We start from the raw sequence: 11,262 nt of genomic DNA, 5'->3' as shown, positions 1-11,262 counted from the left end.
AAGGCAAGGAAAAGAAGTTTTAATTTTGTCCAAATACTACCATCAATAGTAGCAGTAGTTTGTATTGCAAGCACAGCATAGATCCGGTTATTACGGTGGCCACTCCCTACCTCTCTTAATAAGTTTAGTAGTACTCAGTCATTCATGTGTGGATGTATCACTGGTCACTCAATAAAAAGCAAAGCACCTAAAGTCATCCCATATATAACCAAAAACATCCCATGTGAAGTGATAGATAATCAGATTATTTATCTTCTTCAATTTTCCATTTCTAGTACTCATTTGCAATGTAGGGTGAAAGTTAAATTAATTAAGCAGTAGCCCTTGTAACAGAGTATTCTCAGTGCCACCCGTAATAGAAAAGTAAGAGCTTCACCACCTGCATGTACTGGACCGGTACAGTAACGCAAGTCTGTCTCACTCACCATGGTGTGCGTCTGTTTTTCTCGGGTGCAAGTTCACTGCGCTGGCATTATGCCGGCTTGCAGAAGATAACTTACCAATTTTCCTAAACAAGAGACAAGAAGAAGAATAAGACTGGTGTACTTTCATAGTCGACTCCAATGGAAGTCCATAGTGCTTCTAGAATTTGTTCCTTAAACTCCCACTAATGTTAGAGCAAGGATGAAGAAGTGGAAGGTTAGATAGATACTGGCCTCAATAGTTATGTAATGTGCTTGCAAGTTGCTAGTTGTACTGCAACACAAATTTCTGCTGAATGATTGAGTTAATCTTAAAGAGCATTGGTTACAGACTATGTCTTTCTTTCTTCATATAGATGCTCCTTCCAAACCAACAAGGAGGAAGGAGCTGGCTAGAGCGGCCCGGCAACGGAGGATCGATGCCACTGTTGCGGAATATCGGCGGCTGGTGGCCCTGGAGGACGAAGAAAGTGTGCAGTCGACCACAACAACAACGTCGTCTGCATCGGCCTCCGTGCCCCCACGGGCTGCCACCCAGCACAGTGGTCCACACAGACTGAGCCGGGCTGCCAAAGCCAAACGCCACCGCCGAGCAGCAAGGACAACAGCTGCTTCTCACAGCCATTGCACCTGCAAGGCAGTCAAGGCACGCCTGCGCCGCAGTACCCTGATGGTGTCCCGCCTTCAGCAGGAGCTCCACCACTTCACAAACGTGTTAGAGGGGCTCCGCTTAGAGCACGCCTTGCTCCGCGAGGAGCATGATGCCCTGGCCCAAAAAGTAAACAGCATCCACCCATAGTGTCCCTTGCCCCTTTTTTAGAGACTTTGGGGGGTGGGAATTGGGAGTTGGGTTTTTGGGGACTTTTGAAGGACAATCGTTGGGGTTAGGGAGGGTCTTGCGGGAGATTATTTTGTTAGGGATATAAATATACTTTTTCAAACTTTATCTGAGCATACCTGTTTTTTACTGCTTGCCTGGTGGGTGGGGGTTTAACAGTGACTTTGTTTTCCTGAAAGTTTAGTTCCATTTTCTTCCTTTAAGTGTAAATGCCCAAATGTTTTCAACACTAAGTGCCTCTCACAGAGTAAGTGAAGTGAATTCAAGAGTCCTAGGACTTTAGTAGTACTACCGTCAGTCTCTCGTCTCTCCTAATACTCCATTATACCCCCAAACCACCAAACGCTTATCTTACCTGTAATTTGTGTTTGAAAGTAGGGCTAGACCCAGGGCTGGCTCCACGGGAAACAGCGAATAAGGTTGGCAATCCTGGGCGGATAAAATTTCCTCATAGCGGTGGTACTAGTGGTGTGCACAGTGGCAGTTGCATGCCTATGAAAAAAAAGAAAATTAAATCTGGTTTGTCCTCCTGAGCAATTCAACGGTACAATAGAGAATATAGCAGGTGACAGAAGTACACTAGAACAGTGCCACATTGTAGCCTAACAAATGGTAAAGTATAACTACTAATTCGGTTGAAGTTCTTTGACATTAGCCATGGGTCTTTGTCAAGCAGAGTAAGAATATATCCTCGGATTTCTTCACCAACCTGTTGCTATCACCTTATCCTCCACAGCAAGTGTGCGGATTTATTGCTGTAATTTAGTCACACATCAATCAAAACCACACAGCCCGGGGGAAGAGGGTTAGGGTTTGAAAAATGGATGGGTACGGGGGTTTTTGGGAAAGGTTTTGGGAGACAAGAAAATATAGCACAGCATGGACAAACAATTGTGAACATAAACAAATCTTTGGGTACAAACCTATCCATCAATCTTTGAAAGTGCATGCCCTACTGCATGCATGTCAGTGAACAGTAAGTAGTACTTTCGACAACTGTGGAAGAAAGAATGCGACAGTACAGGGCGTGTGTGGAATTATTGATAACTATATTCAACATAAGGTCTCTGTTGCCAGATACCTGAGAGCCTTGCTGGTCACTATAAATCCATTCACAACACTCAATGGGGTTGGTCTGGAAGGTATAGTAGATAGAAAAGGAGAAATTGCTCTTTTTCTAGGTGTCCCCTCACTCACCAGGGTTGCCCCTTGGTGACATGCTTCATCAGTGGGGCCATCCCAGTCCTCTACGGGCTGGGGCGTGCTGCGACTTGCGAATTACGTAGGAGCACTTACAAATGACTATGTGTGGTGCAGATGTGATAGTGGAGTGGACTAAGTGATGTGTTAAGGGATCAATTTAGAAGCAGAGAGAGATCCAAGAAATGCAGTCACAGTCAGAGAAAAACACAATGGATACTGTATCTGTATGTTGTTGTAGTTGTCCTGTTGAAAGTGGTAAGTAAGTTGCCTGCAGAAAAAAAATTCTCTTATTAGCGGCACTCCTCCATTGCAGCCGACGCTTCGTCCATCGATGCTGGTCACCAGAAGACACCCTGTAAAAAAAGCACAGCATGGACAAACAATTGTGAACATAAACAAATCTTTGGGTACAAACCTATCCATCAATCTTTGAAAGTGCATGCACTTCTGCATGCATGTCAGTGAAAAGTAAGTAGTACTTTCGACAACTGTGGAAGAAAGAATGCGACAGTACAGGGCGTGTGTGGAATTATTGATAACTATATTCAACATAAGGTCTCTGTTGCCAGATACCTGAGAGCCTTGCTGGTCACTATAAATCCATTCACAACACTCAATGGGGTTGGTCTGGAAGGTATAGTAGATAGAAAAGGAGAAATTGCTCTTTTTCTAGGTGTATCCTCACTCACCAGGGTTGCCCCTTGGTGACATGCTTCATCATTGGGGCCATCCGAGTCCTCTACGGGCTGGGGCGTGCTGCGACTTGCGAATTACGTAGGAGCACTTACAAATGACTATGTGTGGTGCAGATGTGATAGTGGAGTGGACTAAGTGATGTGTTAAGGGATCAATTTAGAAGCAGAGAGAGATCCAAGAAATGCAGTCACAGTCAGAGAAAAACACAAAGGATACTGTATCTGTATGTTGTTGTAGTTGTCCTGTTGAATTTGGTAAGTAAGTTGCATCCAGAAAAAAATTCCTCTCATTAGCGGCACTACTCCATTGCAGCTGACGCTTCGTCCATCAATGTTGGTGACCAGAAGACACTCTGTCCACTGCCTGCCTGATGCTGAATTGTGGCTCGCTAATGTGAAGCCTGACTCCATCCTTTTTTCCCCATTGCAGAGACTGAAACCCGGCCTGTAATTATTCAACGAAAAACAGGAAGTGATATAATATTACAACACCACTGATAAATAAATATAAGGTATGTAGGCTGTGGAGTGCAAAAAGTCACACTTTGATTTTCCTAGTAGACAGTACAATATTTTTGAAAGTGCGTACTCTGTCTGAGTCACCTTTTGAAGGATAAATAAGTATGGGCAAATTAATGTAGCGGATCTTTCCCCTCAAGCTAGGTGTACTGTAAACTGTGTTTTAGAACAAAATTAGATCTTCCCAGCAGTGCTTCCACCCAGACCCTTACTAAAGCCAGTCGCAAAAATGTAGAAGACCCCCAATCAAATCTCAAAAAACGAGGCCTACCAGAAAACTGGTGACAAAACGTACTTTGAAAGTAAAAGTAGGCCCAAGTACCCCCTTACCCACTGTGGATTGCATTCAAACCACTTGCAAGCAACCAAGCAAAAGTATCCATAGCCAGCATCGCTCCAAGACTCGAAAACCCCCCCACCCAAACACATGCAATAGAAATACTGCTAACCCTAACGAACCCTAAGTTAAGAATAGTGGCAAAGGCTTTCTTTAACTATGCCAAATCCCCCCTTTCCCACCATGGATTTTCTTCAAATGACTTGCAACCAAAATAACACATTCTCACGAGTGCTCTAAGACCCCAGAACTCAGTTGCAAAAATCTAGAACACCCCGAAACACAAGCAATCCTGCTGCTAGGGCTAACCCTAACGAACCCTAAGTTACAAAAAGTGCCAAAAGGCTTTTCCGCGAGGATTTTGTCCCAACCACTTCTACCCGGTATTAGACCTTCCCAGGAATGCCCCAAGACCCGCCAACCCACCCGCCAAAAAGCATAACACCCCCAAACAGGCCAAAAGCAAAAGCTCATACTTGCAATATTTCTCGGCCTTCGGTCCAAACGCGCTGCGTAGCTAGGCCATAAGTCGGGGTTGCCACCACGGATTTCCTGAAAAGCAAATGCAATCAAGATTAGAGTGTCCCAGCAGTGCTCCCAGACCACGAAACTCACCCACAAACAGACGGAACCCCCCCTAAGAGCACCTCAAAGGCAAGCAAGTCATCAAAAACACACAAAAAATTCCGCCTGGGATTTGGTCCAAACCACTTTTATCCGGTATAAGAGCTTCCCAGCAATGGCCCCAGCGCTGTCAACCCAGGAGAAAACGAGTAGAAGACCCCCAAACAGCCAAAGAGCAAAAGTACAAAAATGGGGACTTTGTCAGTTTTTCCCAAATTTCCCAAATCACTCCGCGTGCGCTCTGCAGCTAGGCCCTAACTCCCCTCTGCCACCATGGATTTGCTTCAAACCTCTTGCAAAGTAAAGTATATATAGCCAGCAGTGCGCCCAGACCCCGAAACCCACCCACAAACACCAGGAAGCCCCCCAAACAGGCCCCCGAAAACGCTACATTGTGCAAAATGTCAGAAATAGCAACAACAAAAAAATCGGCCTGGATTTTGTCCCAACCACTTCTACCCGGTATTAGACCTTCCCAGGAATGCCCCAAGACCCGCCAACCCACCCGCCAAAAAGCATAACATCCCCAAACAGGCCAAAAGCAAAAGCTCATACTTGCAATATTTCTCGGCCTTCGGTCCAAACGCGCTGCGTAGCTAGGCCATAAGTCGGGGCTGCCACCACGGATTTCCTGAAAAGCAAATGCAATCAAAATTAGAGTGTCCCAGCAGTGCTCCCAGACCACGAAACTCACCCACAAACAGACGGAACCCCGTCTAAGAGCACCTCAAAGGCAAGCAAGTCATCAAAAACACAAAAAAAATTCAGCTTGGGATTTGGTCCAAACCACTTTTATCCGGTATTAGAGCTTCCCAGCAATGGCCCCAGAGCCGTCAACTCACCTGCAAAGAGTTAGAACAACACCCCCACAAGTGCTGAGTCTTTCTTCATTGGGCGTAAACCAGCCCTCTGCTTTGATGGAAATAGGAGTCTGGAGGAGGAGGATAGAGGAGCATGTTCTTCTGAACTTGTGAACCTGAGGAATGCAGACTGCGGCACCTTCAAATCAATTAGCAAACAAGTGAAGACAGTTCTGCTGATGGGCTTGTTTTTGTGATTATCTGATTAAAGTTTGAATTATATTAACTGTGCACAACAAAGAAAGACAGACACACAGGAATAAAAGTGAATAAGGACGAAAAAGAAAGTTATTGATTTGTTGTCTCATTTTCAGGGCTCGGTATCACGGTCCAGGAATAAGAATAAGGCTTCGTCATCATACTCTGCGAATTCAGGCAGGGTGAGCTCAGTGTCACCTGACAGAGTAGAAATTCCCTCATCTATGTTGCTGGCCACCTCGTCTTCATCCGGCGCGCTTTCTCGTACTCTGAAATCTGGTGGTATGAGGTGCTGATTCATCTTGATCATTGTTAACCTCTCCACATTTTTGGGCGAGAGGCGCCTCCGTTTGGAAGTTACAATGCCACCAGCAGCACTGAAAACACGTTCAGAAGACACGCTTGAGAGTGGGCAAGACAAGTAGTTTAAAGCCAGGTTGGTGAGCTGTGGCCACAATTCTTTTTTCCCATGCCAATACGCCAATGGGTCAGCATTAACATAGACCTCTGTTGAGTCATTCAGATAGTCCTTGACCATCGAATCAAGGTTCTCCTCCAAGGTTCCTCCTCTTTGCTTAGCTGTTGCTGTGACCTTTTGAGAACCAAACCCAAGCCGAGCTAGCCAATCCGCTTCAGCCTCCGATGTTACTGTTGCGTCTGGTGGTGGTGCAGATGATCCAGTTGCCGGTCTCTTTAACGGCTGAGAGGTCACTTGTGCCGCAGCCACAGGCGCAGAAGAGGATTGTTGTGACTGGGGATGGCCTGCTGATGATGATGTACTGCCAGAGTCAAGAAGTGTCAGAGGCACGGACTCATGCTTGCAAAAATTGCAAAACCTTTCGCTCAGTCACTCACGTCTGGACCAAAAAACACAGAGTCTCTCTAAGTTTAAAAGCTTTATTAAAAGTAAACACATTTATTAAAATGAAGTCATAATAAAAAAACGAAACGTTTAACTGAGAATGGAAAAGTGGTTAGTGCTGACGATTAATTGAAGACATTTCTTGTGGTCGAGCCGAGCTCTCACCTTGTTTCAACTTGATCTTGTTGTTAGAAGTCCATCTTCTGTCTGTGTGGAAAAAAATGGTGCGTGTTAAAAAGCCAGCCTTCATCAGTTGTGCCAAAAAGTGTTGCATTACATTGTTTTCACATGTCTTCATTCCTAGACCAAATACTAGTGAGTGGTTTATTCTAACATTCTTAAATGTACTTTGTAGGTGGAACATCTGGTGACGGGGCCAACGCGGAGGTGGTGGTGCTCGACACGGAGGCGGAGGGCAATAACTCAGGGGAGGATGCGGCGGTTCCAGTGCCGGCTGTGAGAGTTCAGACGGTGGTGGTGGCGGGCAGAGGTAAGCTCTTATATATTCCTTACTTATTGAGATTGAAGACGTGGCTGGGAAGGAAAGAATATGAGATGCATGGCTGGGTGAATGATGAAGCAATGATTGGTGGAAGGACAACAGCCTGGGTGGGTGACACAGAAACTGTATGTGTCCATATACCTGGATTATGCTACTATCTGACTCTTAGATAGCATATGTGTATCTAGAGCAGGGGTACTCATAGTACGGCCTGCGGGCCGGTGGCGCCCCGGCAAGCCTTCCTTGGCGGTGCGCAGATCTTGCAGACAATCACTGCTCCCCCGGCCCCCACAGAGCAGAGTGGAGATGCAGGGCCACAAAGAGGTGAAATAGAACAAAGCCTCTGTTCTGTGGGGCCGGGCAAGCAGTGATTGTCAGGGTGTAGATGCAGGGGCGCTACAACAAACAAAGCCTCAATAATATGTTAATGGTCTTTTAAAGACCTGTTAAGTACTTTGGTGTGGCTGTCTGTGTGTGCGCGTTGAGGAAGCTGTCTAAGCCCGGGCTGAAGGCTGACACAGACAGACACACACACAGTGAGATGACAGAGGGGGAGGGAGAGGGAGGGCAGGAGGGAGAGAGAGATGGAGAGGGAGGGCAGGAGGGAGAGCATGAGGGAGAGAGATGTATGTAAATTCTTGGTCTGGTGGCTCAGTGGATGAAGGCATCTGCTGCAGGGACCTGTGCAACCTCATGGTCACAAGTTTTCGTTTTGCTTTAGCCCCGCCCCCTCTGACTCCGCCCCCACCAGTGCGGCCCTCGGCCACAAACTACACTGTAAATTTAGCCCCTGAGAGAAAGTTTGTGAGTACCCATGATCTAGAGAGAGTAGATGGTCAGTGGATGAACTAAGTGTAACTTTGAAGAGCATGTAACACTGCACCGCACGTCCGTTCCAGTGTAGGAAAGGCAAGGAAAAGAAGTTTTAATTTTGTCCAAATACTACCATCAATAGTAGCAGTAGTTTGTATTGCAAGCACAGCATAGATCCGGTTATTACGGTGGCCACTCCCTACCTCTCTTAATAAGTTTAGTAGTACTCAGTCATTCATGTGTGGATGTATCACTGGTCACTCAATAAAAAGCAAAGCACCTAAAGTCATCCCATATATAACCAAAAACATCCCATGTGAAGTGATAGATAATCAGATTATTTATCTTCTTCAATTTTCCATTTCTAGTACTCATTTGCAATGTAGGGTGAAAGTTAAATTAATTAAGCAGTAGCCCTTGTAACAGAGTATTCTCAGTGCCACCCGTAATAGAAAAGTAAGAGCTTCACCACCTGCATGTACTGGACCGGTACAGTAACGCAAGTCTGTCTCACTCACCATGGTGTGCGTCTGTTTTTCTCGGGTGCAAGTTCACTGCGCTGGCATTATGCCGGCTTGCAGAAGATAACTTACCAATTTTCCTAAACAAGAGACAAGAAGAAGAATAAGACTGGTGTACTTTCATAGTCGACTCCAATGGAAGTCCATAGTGCTTCTAGAATTTGTTCCTTAAACTCCCACTAATGTTAGAGCAAGGATGAAGAAGTGGAAGGTTAGATAGATACTGGCCTCAATAGTTATGTAATGTGCTTGCAAGTTGCTAGTTGTACTGCAACACAAATTTCTGCTGAATGATTGAGTTAATCTTAAAGAGCATTGGTTACAGACTATGTCTTTCTTTCTTCATATAGATGCTCCTTCCAAACCAACAAGGAGGAAGGAGCTGGCTAGAGCGGCCCGGCAACGGAGGATCGATGCCACTGTTGCGGAATATCGGCGGCTGGTGGCCCTGGAGGACGAAGAAAGTGTGCAGTCGACCACAACAACAACGTCGTCTGCATCGGCCTCCGTGCCCCCACGGGCTGCCACCCAGCACAGTGGTCCACACAGACTGAGCCGGGCTGCCAAAGCCAAACGCCACCGCCGAGCAGCAAGGACAACAGCTGCTTCTCACAGCCATTGCACCTGCAAGGCAGTCAAGGCACGCCTGCGCTGCAGTACCCTGATGGTGTCCCGCCTTCAGCAGGAGCTCCACCACTTCACAAACGTGTTAGAGGGGCTCCGCTTAGAGCACGCCTTGCTCCGCGAGGAGCATGATGCCCTGGCCCAAAAAGTAAACAGCATCCACCCATAGTGTCCCTTGCCCCTTTTTTAGAGACTTTTGGGGGGTGGGAATTGGGAGTTGGGTTTTTGGGGACTTTTGAAGGACAATCGTTGGGGTTAGGGAGGGTCTTGCGGGAGATTATTTTGTTAGGGATATAAATATACTTTTTCAAACTTTATCTGAGCATACCTGTTTTTTACTGCTTGCCTGGTGGGTGGGGGTTTAACAGTGACTTTGTTTTCCTGAAAGTTTAGTTCCATTTTCTTCCTTTAAGTGTAAATGCCCAAATGTTTTCAACACTAAGTGCCTCTCACAGAGTAAGTGAAGTGAATTCAAGAGTCCTAGGACTTTAGTAGTACTACCGTCAGTCTCTCGTCTCTCCTAATACTCCATTATACCCCCAAACCACCAAACGCTTATCTTACCTGTAATTTGTGTTTGAAAGTAGGGCTAGACCCAGGGCTGGCTCCACGGGAAACAGCGAATAAGGTTGGCAATCCTGGGCGGATAAAATTTCCTCATAGCGGTGGTACTAGTGGTGTGACACAGTGGCAGTTGCATGCCTATGAAAAAAAAGAAAATTAAATCTGGTTTGTCCTCCTGAGCAATTCAATGGTACAATAGAGAATATAGCAGGTGACAGAAGTACACTAGAACAGTGCCACATTGTAGCCTAACAAATGGTAAAGTATAACTACTAATTCGGTTGAAGTTCTTTGACATTAGCCATGGGTCTTTGTCAAGCAGAGTAAGAATATATCCTCGGATTTCTTCACCAACCTGTTGCTATCACCTTATCCTCCCCAGCAAGTGTGCGGATTTATTGCTGTAATTTAGTCACACATCAATCAAAACCACACAGCCCGGGGGAAGAGGGTTAGGGTTTGAAAAATGGATGGGTACGGGGGTTTTTGGGAAAGGTTTTGGGAGACAAGAAAATATAGCACAGCATGGACAAACAATTGTGAACATAAACACATCTTTGGGTACAAACCTATCCATCAATCTTTGAAAGTGCATGCCCTACTGCATGCATGTCAGTGAACAGTAAGTAGTACTTTCGACAACTGTGGAAGAAAGAATGCGACAGTACAGGGCGTGTGTGGAATTATTGATAACTATATTCAACATAAGGTCTCTGTTGCCAGATACCTGAGAGCCTTGCTGGTCACTATAAATCCATTCACAACACTCAATGGGGTTGGTCTGGAAGGTATAGTAGATAGAAAAGTTGAAATTGCTCTTTTTCTAGGTGTCCCCTCACTCACCAGGGTTGCCCCTTGGTGACATGCTTCATCAGTGGGGCCATCCCAGTCCTCTACGGGCTGGGGCGTGCTGCGACTTGCGAATTACGTAGGAGCACTTACAAATGACTATGTGTGGTGCAGATGTGATAGTGGAGTGGACTAAGTGATGTGTTAAGGGATCAATTTAGAAGCAGAGAGAGATGCAAGAAATGCAGTCACAGTCAGAGAAAAACACAATGGATACTGTATCTGTATGTTGTTGTAGTTGTCCTGTTGAAAGTGGTAAGTAAGTTGCCTGCAGAAAAAAAATTCTCTTATTAGCGGCACTCCTCCATTGCAGCCGACGCTTCGTCCATCGATGCTGGTCACCAGAAGACACCCTGTAAAAAAAGCACAGCATGGACAAACAATTGTGAACATAAACAAATCTTTGGGTACAAACCTATCCATCAATCTTTGAAAGTGCATGCACTTCTGCATGCATGTCAGTGAAAAGTAAGTAGTACTTTCGACAACTGTGGAAGAAAGAATGCGACAGTACAGGGCGTGTGTGGAATTATTGATAACTATATTCAACATAAGGTCTCTGTTGCCAGATACCTGAGAGCCTTGCTGGTCACTATAAATCCATTCACAACACTCAATGGGGTTGGTCTGGAAGGTATAGTAGATAGAAAAGGAGAAATTGCTCTTTTTCTAGGTGTATCCTCACTCACCAGGGTTGCCCCTTGGTGACATGCTTCATCATTGGGGCCATCCGAGTCCTCTACGGGCTGGGGCGTGCTGCGACTTGCGAATTACGTAGGAGCACTTACAAATGACTATGTGTGGTGCAGATGTGATAGTGGAGTGGACTAA

Source organism: Lissotriton vulgaris, chromosome 2_1 (genome assembly GCF_964263255.1).
Source record: "Lissotriton vulgaris chromosome 2_1, aLisVul1.2, whole genome shotgun sequence".
Taxonomy (NCBI): Eukaryota; Metazoa; Chordata; class Amphibia; order Caudata; family Salamandridae; genus Lissotriton; species Lissotriton vulgaris.
Note: the sequence above shows the minus strand (reverse complement) of the source record.